General features: G+C 39.3%; 1 protein-coding gene across 1 annotated transcript in view; it reads left to right on the top strand.

The window, feature by feature from the left end:
• Nucleotides 1–402: 402 nt before the first annotated feature.
• Nucleotides 403–9,523, top strand: part of LOC126162395 (dolichyl-diphosphooligosaccharide--protein glycosyltransferase subunit STT3A) — a 109,746-nt gene continuing 100,625 nt past the window's right edge. Inside the window, exon 1 of the mRNA XM_049918873.1 lies at nt 403–522. The gene's annotated coding sequence lies outside the window, so the exon portion shown is untranslated. The remainder of the gene's footprint in view (nt 523–9,523) is intronic.

Below are 9,523 nucleotides of genomic sequence, written 5' to 3'. Positions count from 1 at the left end.
AGTCTCGGTCCGGCACACAGTTTTAATCTGCCAGGAAGTTTCATATCAGCGCACACTCCGCTGCAGAGTGAAAATCTCATTCTGGTATATAAAATTGATTGAAGTTTTAACAGTGTTTTAAGGCCATACATTGTTGGTTGTAATGTTGCTGTCTTAAATGAACGGAGTGGCATCATCGCGTTCGTGTATTCGATGCATACTGTTTTTGAGTTCCATACCCAACACTTGTTTTACAATTTTTTAAGTATTCTTTAATAATGGTACCTGCTGCATATCGCTTTCATCTTCACTGAATACCTGAAAATCGAATGCCCAAATGTGTAGATCTCTGAAATTCATGTTATCGATTCTAAACAAACCTACTTTGTGTTGAATATCTTTGAAATATTGTTGTTTCTCTTTCTGGGGAAGTTGATAAACGCTGCCAACTGCTGATGTGGTGAAACGTGTGCAAGTACTTAATTTTTCCATGAGTTGAAGTACACATTCCTTGAAGTGCAATTATTGGTGTTGCGAGCTATCGTAAGTGTTGTGATGATTAGTATTAGTATAAAGCGATGAAAGCGGTTAGAAAAGTTAAATATATCTACGTGTTAGGTGGATGTGCATGTGTTCCGACTACCGGCTTGCCAATTGCCTTGTATGTTGTTAGTACGTGTCATACCGGGTTGTTGTAATGGGTTAATTTCATGGTTGTACATGCGTTTTGTAATTCTGCAAGCTACCTGCTGTGGGGAATTCCAATTTGATTATATGCGTGTGTTTGTACATTGTTTGCAGCTGTCCACTTACACAGCATTTCTTTGTGAAATTCGAACATCTGGCAAGCCCAGGGTTGGAATATAATTCTGAAATATAGCGTGTACGGTGCAGGATTATTGCACGTTACCAGAAAAACATCACTACCTACTAGAAGGGGAGAGTGAGTGAGAAGTGGAATGAGATACCCCTCAAAGTTTTGGAGAAACCAAGTAACAATTCAGGTCTACATTTTCGGTGCACGACAGTGACGATGTCTGAGGCTGATTGTATGGCCTTATGGGTTTTTGGTTTGGTACCAACATCCGGACTTGTATACCTGGTTGATCTGCAGATACTATACATTGTTAGATATAAATTCACCGATTTATGGTGTTTTGGAAACACTGTTTTTGTCACTTGTTGGTTGGTTATTGCATTGATTACAAGAAGTCCATTCAGGGTGAATTGTTGACCCATTATATACATGCTGTCTTTAGTCACCCTTACTGAGTGCCCAGTCTTACTATACTTCTTTTGAGCTGAAAGATATAGCCAACAAAATTATATCATGTCTCTCTTACGCATTATAAAAATAATGGGAGATTTGTCAGTATGGTTATTTATTGGAATTTCTTATAACTTTGTGGTGCACTGACAGACATAGTTTGAAAAGGACAATGGGGCAATGAAAGATTTTGAAATATGAACAGAAAGCAGATTTTTTTTTAACGTTAAGTATCTGCTTTGCGCCAGTGTATTTGTAATGACCATTCCTATGGTGTTTTGCTGGAAATCAAACATTTGTACTGAATCAAAATGTTTTAACTCCTTGCAACAGATATGCTACAAAGGGAAAGTAAGAGCTCTTCTGTGGTTTGCTACATAGTGCCTATTAATTGAGATGAAGCAGTTGTCTCATGAACAATGCAAGCCATCATTCTATTCTTCAAGTTGTGATGTCATTGGTATCTGGAATGTTTTTGTTTGTATGTTTCAATTGTTGATCTCCGTTTGTGTGTGTGTGTGTGTGTGTGTGTGTGTGTGTGTGTGTGTGTGGCTTCTTTTTTTTCCCTACAATGTCACTTGATGGTTCTTGTTGAAAGTGCATTTTTCAAAAGGCCAATAGTGTATAGGTAGGCCTGCAGTTGGCGTTTCATTGAGGGGAATGATGTCTTTGTTTTGTGTATTATAGATATAGGCTAAAAGTTTTTTTTAAAATGTGTCATTTATTTCATCCAGAGGTTATTCACAGTAAGATTTCCTATCTCAATAGTTGAGTAAAACTCAATAGTTCAAAGCTGAACACTTAAGTATATTAGGCCTATATAAGGGTAGTTATATTTGTGTCCCTGATAAAAACCCGTATTTCCTCACTGTGATCCCATATTTTCAACTAGTGTTGTGAACTAAACCGCATTGGTTAAATTTTTTTAGTGTTAAAATTTAATGTTAGAATTTGTATCTATCCATCTGTTTAACGAAGAGCATAATTCTCACTGTGGTTGTTAAAGGAGCTTATATGCTTGTGCGCATTGTTTCAGCGTGTTCATTGGTACTTTGTATAGGCCTGCAGACTTTACATTGTTTCGTGTTTCTACAGTTTTACCAACTTTGTGATCTGTGGTTGATAATAAGATCAATGTACTTGCTGTATAATTACATAAAGGTGTTGTTTGTAGTTGTTGTGGTCTTCAGTCCTGAGACTGGTTTGATGCAGCTCTCCATGCTAATCTATCCTGTGCAAGCTCCTTCATCTCCCAGTACCTACTGCAACCTACATCCTTCTGAATCTGCTTAGTGTATTCATCTCTTGGTCTCCCTCTACGATTTTTACCCTCCACACTGCCCTCCAATGCTAAATTTGTGATCCCTTGATGCCTCAGGACATGTCCTACCAACCGATCCCTTCTTCTAGTCAAGTTGGGCCACAAACTTCTCTTCTCCCCAATCCTATTTAATACCTGCTGTACTGTTGTAATTTCTCTGCAGTACGTGGAAAAATGGTCAAAACTTACAAAATGGGTATTTTATATTAGGGTTAACTCCATTACTTATATGTATGTTCTTATGTAATTGTCTGTCCCTGTTTTGTGGTAGTATCCTGTAGCTTCGCCCCTCAGCAGTTAGCACCGTGCTATAAATAATTTGTGCCTGAGATATAAATTTAAGAGTTATTGCTTATTCTCACTATTCTTCATGAAATTGAGGATTTTGAGGGTCTGTGATGACTACTACTCATTGTGGTGTGCTAGTGAGAACTAAGATGTTTGATGTATTCTGCACAGAGGGTGCCTAGTGTACTTTGTGGAATTGCCAGAGTGTTCTCTGCCTGTCTCACATCCAATGCTTTATTTCTTGTGGAATTGCCAGAGTGTTCTCTGCCTGTCTCACATCCAATGCTCTATTTCTTGTCTGCATACTGGTGTTTGGTGATCGTGTGGTGTGTGCCATATTGGATACTGTTAATGCTTTGATGACTCCACCTTGTAAAGTATTACATTTGCATTAAACCATCATTATCACTTGTTAGAGTAATATGTGTCTCTTTCTTATAAGTCTTCCACAGTGAACACTACGGTAGTCAAATATCCTGACCATAGCCTAATTAATATCAAAACGCATAGTAAGGCTGAATGTTATACATGCATCCTGAAGTGAATCAACATCAGTTCAGTGACTGAACTGTTGTACAGGTTATTTAATATTCATCAGTGACTCAATCGTTCCACATGTGTGGACTTTTTTGTTTGGCTCATTTTCTTTCTTGTCATGGAAAAGGGATGAGGATTAAGGTTTAACCTCTTATCATAGAGCTGTCTCATCTGGAATATCTTGTTGAGAAGGAAAGTGGATGAAATGCCTGTCTGACAGTCACACTTTAATTTTTCTGTGGTTTCCTTGAATCTCTGGGGGCATATTTATGGATGTTTTTTCTGAAAGAGCTGTACCTCTAATGACTTTTTGTCTAAGAAACATTAAATCCTAATCTTCATTCCTTGATCTGGAATAATGTGTTGCTGCTAAATGGGCCCATATTATCCCACAAAACACGATTTATTTATTTTTTAGATTAATACTCTGTAATAAAATTAGCATTTAATGTAGATATCCACATAGCAGCAGTCAAGCTGTATTTATTGAACCCAGTCACTGATGCAAATTATAATTATATATTGAATATTTGTTTCAGATTTCCATGTACATTGCTTCAGCACACACCGAATTGCCCAGCAATCTGCTGCAAAATCTCAGCTTCAATATCACTCCATTGTACAATCATATACAATCTCTCTCTCTCTCTCTCTCTCTCTCTCTCTCTCTCCTTTTTTACACAATGCAGATTGTGATAACACTTTTATACACCGTTATTGCACATACTGCTGCTGTAGTACAGCATACCGAACCAAAAACAATGTGTCTTGGAGTTACCTTTAATGTGGTTAATCATTGAAACTATAGATTTTTCTTAATTCAGAAATATTAATAATGATGGCTGCCAAATATGGCATGTTAGCTTTTAAGGGGTGATATCAAGATGACAGCTGCTAGATTGGCTGAAAGAAGCAAATCGCAGTGGGCACAAGGGACACGAGTCAGCCAGTCACCGCTAACAAAGGACATATGATCTGGTCAGCCAATCACAAATTGACTTCTTTGTTGGATCAGCATGTAAATTAATATACATACAGCATGGGAACTAGTAATGCTACCTTAAAGGTGACGTATCACTGAAACAACATATTTATATAATACACAAATATAAATACAAAATCCACCCAATATGGGGATTAAGCTGGGAGCTAAGACCACAGTTTAAATTGCTGTGGGTGAAGTAATGACATTTCTATTCTTGGTTGTGAGAAATGTTTGGCCATTTTTTTTCCAAATATGTTGCTGTTTACAAAATCTCGATTTCTGAGGGTGTGATCAGGTTCGGAAGTAATGGCACAGGTTAAATTGTTATGAGTGCAGCGGTCACATAGACATTTTTCACTGTCGCAAATATTTGTATGTTTTTTTCTGAATATATCATGCTTTCTGAGATTGTGGCAAGGCAGGCACCAAAGAGAACAGCTTCAGTTGTCACAAAAAATCTGGTTTTGGTGACTGATTGAGCTGCAGCCTAGCAAAGTGTAGGATACATTGGGAAGGTAACAGTTTTGTTGTGAATTGATGAAACTAACAGATTTGAATGTTTGTGGAGACAGATTGATGGTAGATTAGACTGCACTAGTGAAATTTATAATATTGCTTGTAACATATATTTGACAATTTTTTCCCTGAATATGTATGTGGTTGACTGTGAGCCAAGAACACAGCTTAAATTGCCCCAGTCGAATATTTGTGACGACCAATATTATAATATTGTTTCTTATAAATATTTGGTATTTCTCCCCAGAATAATTGTGCTTGCTGGGGGTGTGTATAGACAAAAACCTTTGAGCACAGCCTAAATTGCTGTGCGTGAAATGAGCAGCAATGATATTTGGGAAATATGGAAGCGTCTGATCTCGCCCGTCTGCTTTGACCCATGACGTCACAAATATGGCAGAACCGACCATAAACCACGATTCCAATATGGCGCATATAAAGTCATTACCTACACATTATGAGGATGAAAATACATCGAAAAACAAACACACACACGTTCTACAAAAAGCCTAATGACACCAACGGGACAACTGCGGGAAATGGGGGTTTTTTGGGTGGGGACAAACTAAATATAAACAAATTTAGACACCCACCCCCATACAAAATGACGAAAAAAACAGACATCACAAAACTCCCCAAATACCACTAAACACAATATCATCTGGAATCTGACACTTCCCTTGACCTATATAGCTCAACAGCAGCTCCCGATCCCATTAATTGGGACCTAACACTTCCCTTGACCTATATAGCTCAAAAACATCTCCCGATACCAATACCAACATTCACAGCCACACATTAGGATCGAACACTTCCCTTGACCTGTTATCCTTGCGGCATCTCCACATACAGCCGTCCATGGTCGAGACGCCGGAACTTTAAGTAAGCCTCATTTCTTCACGACATACTGAACACTTCACGACTTCATCCAAAAATCCGAATAGTTGAAGAAATTTTATTAGAGACAATGCACTGTCCCCTATCATAGCCGACAACCGAAAACTGTTGACCCTGTCAGTCATATCCATACCTCCCAAAGACGTAAAAAAAAAAAAAGATTTATCAAAATTCACACACGACGCTACACTCGCGAACTAAACCAAAAACATCACCTAACACACCACTTGAGAGCACCACCGATCACATCAAAACGACACCTACAAACACGCCACTCTCACAAACTAAATTCCGTGCCGTCGTGATGTCACACACCACAACAGCCTTACGTCGCGGGTCAAAGCCGACGGATGGGATCGGATGCTTCGGTCGAACCCAATATTAGTGTTGTTGCTTGTCACAAATATTTGGCACTTTTTAACTTCTGCCATCCTGTTATTCCCAGTTGCTTGTAATACTTTATTGTTATTATTATTATTATTTTACACTAAATCATGTGTCCTGTGCTCTGATTGACTGACAGAAACAAATTGAGTCTGCAAATATTATTTAAGTGCCTTAAAAGCTAATGTGCCATATTGGGTGGATTTTGTATTTATATTTGTGTATTATATAAATATGCTGTTTCAGTGATACATCACCTTTAAGGTATCTCCAAAACACATTGTTTGCAGTGAGGTTTGTTGGGCTACAGTGGTGGGAAGACTGATAATAGTACATAAAACAATACACAGAATACATTTATATTTTATGAGTAAAACCAAGAATAAGTGCAAACACTTGATTGAAATGGGAATAGAACACAGTAAAAGTTGAAAAGGCAGCTGTGAGAGATGAAATATTGAACGTAGCCTAGAAGATCAAATGTGTAAAGAGACAAGATCTAGTAGAAATTCTTGGAAAATACAAGGGATATTGAATTCAACTGATGAAAGGAGGAAATATGAAAATGCAGTGGACAGTACATATGTCTAAAACATGAAATTAACCGAAACATTGACAGAAAAGAGAAGAAGCTGTATGAATATCAAAATCTCACCTGACAAGCCAGTACTGAACGAAGACTGAAAGGTGAAACAAGTATTGGGCCAGTTTAAAGCACAAGCATCACAGGCGACTGCTTGCAGTGCCAGATTGAGAGGGGCATCAGAGGCGCCACTACTGTAAAATTTCTGTGCAGGGGGGGGGGGGATCATTTGCAGTGGTCACTTGGGCACCAATCAGAGAAGTGTGCCAGCACCACTCGTATGCAAGATTTGTACACAGCGTGTATCACAATTAATTGTGAAACCCAGTATGAGTGAAAATGTGCGAAATAATAGGAGGGAGACGGCAGGGGTGTCAGATAAGTTGCTTGTGCAGACAAATGTTTTTGAATCGGAATTGAATATATACTGAAGAGCCAAAGGAACTTGTACACTTGCCTAATATTGTGTAGAGCCCTCCCGAACATGCAAAAGTGCCAATGTAGCATGGACTCAACTAATGTCTGAAGTAGTGCTGAAGGGAAATGACACCATGAATCCTGCAGGGCTGTCCATAAATCCATAAGAGAACAAGAGGGTGGAGATCTCTTCTGAACAGCATGTTGCAAGGCATCACAGATATGCTCAATAATGTTCATATCTGGGGAATTTTGTGGCCAGTGGAAGTGTTCAAATGCACAAGAGAGTGTCTATGTAGCAATTCTGGACACATGGTGTGTCGCATTGACCTGCTGGAATTGCCCAAGTCCATCGGAATGAACAATGGACATGAATGGATGCAGGTGATCAAGACAGGATGCTTACATACGTGTCACCTATCAGACATATCAGATTTCCCATATCACTCCAACTGCACAAGCCCCCCACAATTACAGAGCTGCCTCCAGCTTGAACTGTTCTCCGCTGACATGCAGGGTCCATGGATTCGTGAGGTTGTCTCCATACCCACACATGTCCATCTGCTTTATACAATTTGAAATGAGACTCGACCGACCAGAAAACAAGTTTCCAGTCATCAGCAATCACTGTCGTCGTTGACAGACCTAGGCGAGGCATAAAGCTTTGAGTCATGCAGTCATCAAGGCTACACGAACGGGCCTTCGGCTCCAAAAGCCCAAATCAATGATTTTGTGTTGAATGGTTTGCATGAGAGACTTGTTGATGGCTCAGCATTGAAATCTGCAGCAATTTTTGGAAGGGTTGCACTTCTGTCACATCGAACGATACTCTTCAGTTGTCATTGGTCCCATTATTGCAGGATCTTTTTGTGCTCGCTGTGACGTCGGAGATTTGATGTTTTACCGGATTCTTGATATTCATGGTACACTTGTGAAATGGTTGTATGGGAAAATCCCCACTTCATTGCTACCTTGTAGATGCTGTGTCCCATAGCTCATGTGCCGACTGTAACACCACGTTCAAACCATTTAAATCTTGATAACCTGCCATAGCGGGAGTAATCGATATAACAACTGCACCAGACGTTTTTTGTTATATGTGGGGGTTGCTGGCTGCAGTGCCGTATTCTGCCTGTTTAGATATCTCTGTATTTGAATACACATGCCTATACCAGTTTCCTTGGCACTTTAGTGTACATATGGACTATACAAAGGAAAGAAACTTAGCAGTGCTATGGCAAGAGAAAATAGATGAAGAAATGCGATACTGCAGTAAGTGTTTGACTGAGCATTGAAACACCTAAGCCAAAACAAGGCAGCTGTCTAAATGAAATTCTCTTTTGTGAATCTTGGTAGAGCAAGATATATGAGAAAATACACTCACACATTCAAGAAGAGTGTACTAATTCCAGTTTCAAAGGAGACAGATGTGAGTATGTCCAAACTATCAGTTTAAGAATTCATTGTTGCTAAATGCTGACAAATTATTTATAGAAAAATGGAGAGATGGTAGAAGGCAGCCAAGGCCGTTTGAGTTCCGTTGAAGTACTGGAACACATGAGGCAGTACTGACCGTACGACTTACCTTCGATGTTAAATTGAAGAAAGGCAAACTATGTTAATAGTATTTGTAGATTTAAAGCTTTGGACACTGTTGACTAGAATATACTCTCAAATTCTGAAGGTATAAAATACAGGAAGTGAAATGTTATATAAAGCTTGTTCAGGAACCAGACTGCATTTTTAAGAGTTGAAGGACATAAGAGGGGAAACAGTATTTGAGAAAGGAAGGATCCTTTATTGTATGATTATATGATAGCGGAACAAACACTGGTAGCAGTTACTTCTGTAAAATGTCTGGGAGTATGCGTGCGAAATGATTTGAAGTGGAATGATCATATAAAATTAGTTGTTGGTAAGGCGGGTACCAGGTTGAGATTCATTGGGAGAGTCCTTAGAAAATGTAGTCCATCAACAAAGGAGTTGGCTTACAAAACACTCGTTCGACCTATACTTGAGTATTGCTCATCAGTGTGGGATCCGTACCAGACCGCGTTGATGGAGGAGATAGAGAAGATCCAAAGAAGAGCGGCGCGTTTTGTCACAGGGTTATTTGGTAAGCGTGATAGCGTTACGGAGATGTTTAGCAAACTGAAGTGGCAGACTCTGCAAGAGAGGCGCTCTACATCGCGGTGTAGCTTGCTCGCCAGGTTTCGAGAGGGTGCATTTCTGGACAAGGTATCGAATATATTGCTTCCCCCTACTTATACCTCCCGAGGAGATCATGAATGTAAAATTAGAGAGATTCGAGCGCGCACGGAGGCTTTCAGACAGTCGTTCTTCCCGCGA

The sequence above is a fragment of the Schistocerca cancellata genome, chromosome 2, assembly GCF_023864275.1.
Source record: "Schistocerca cancellata isolate TAMUIC-IGC-003103 chromosome 2, iqSchCanc2.1, whole genome shotgun sequence".
Lineage (NCBI taxonomy): Eukaryota > Metazoa > Arthropoda > Insecta > Orthoptera > Acrididae > Schistocerca > Schistocerca cancellata.
The sequence above is the reverse complement of the archived record's forward strand: the minus strand, read 5'-3'. Positions and strand labels throughout refer to the sequence as shown.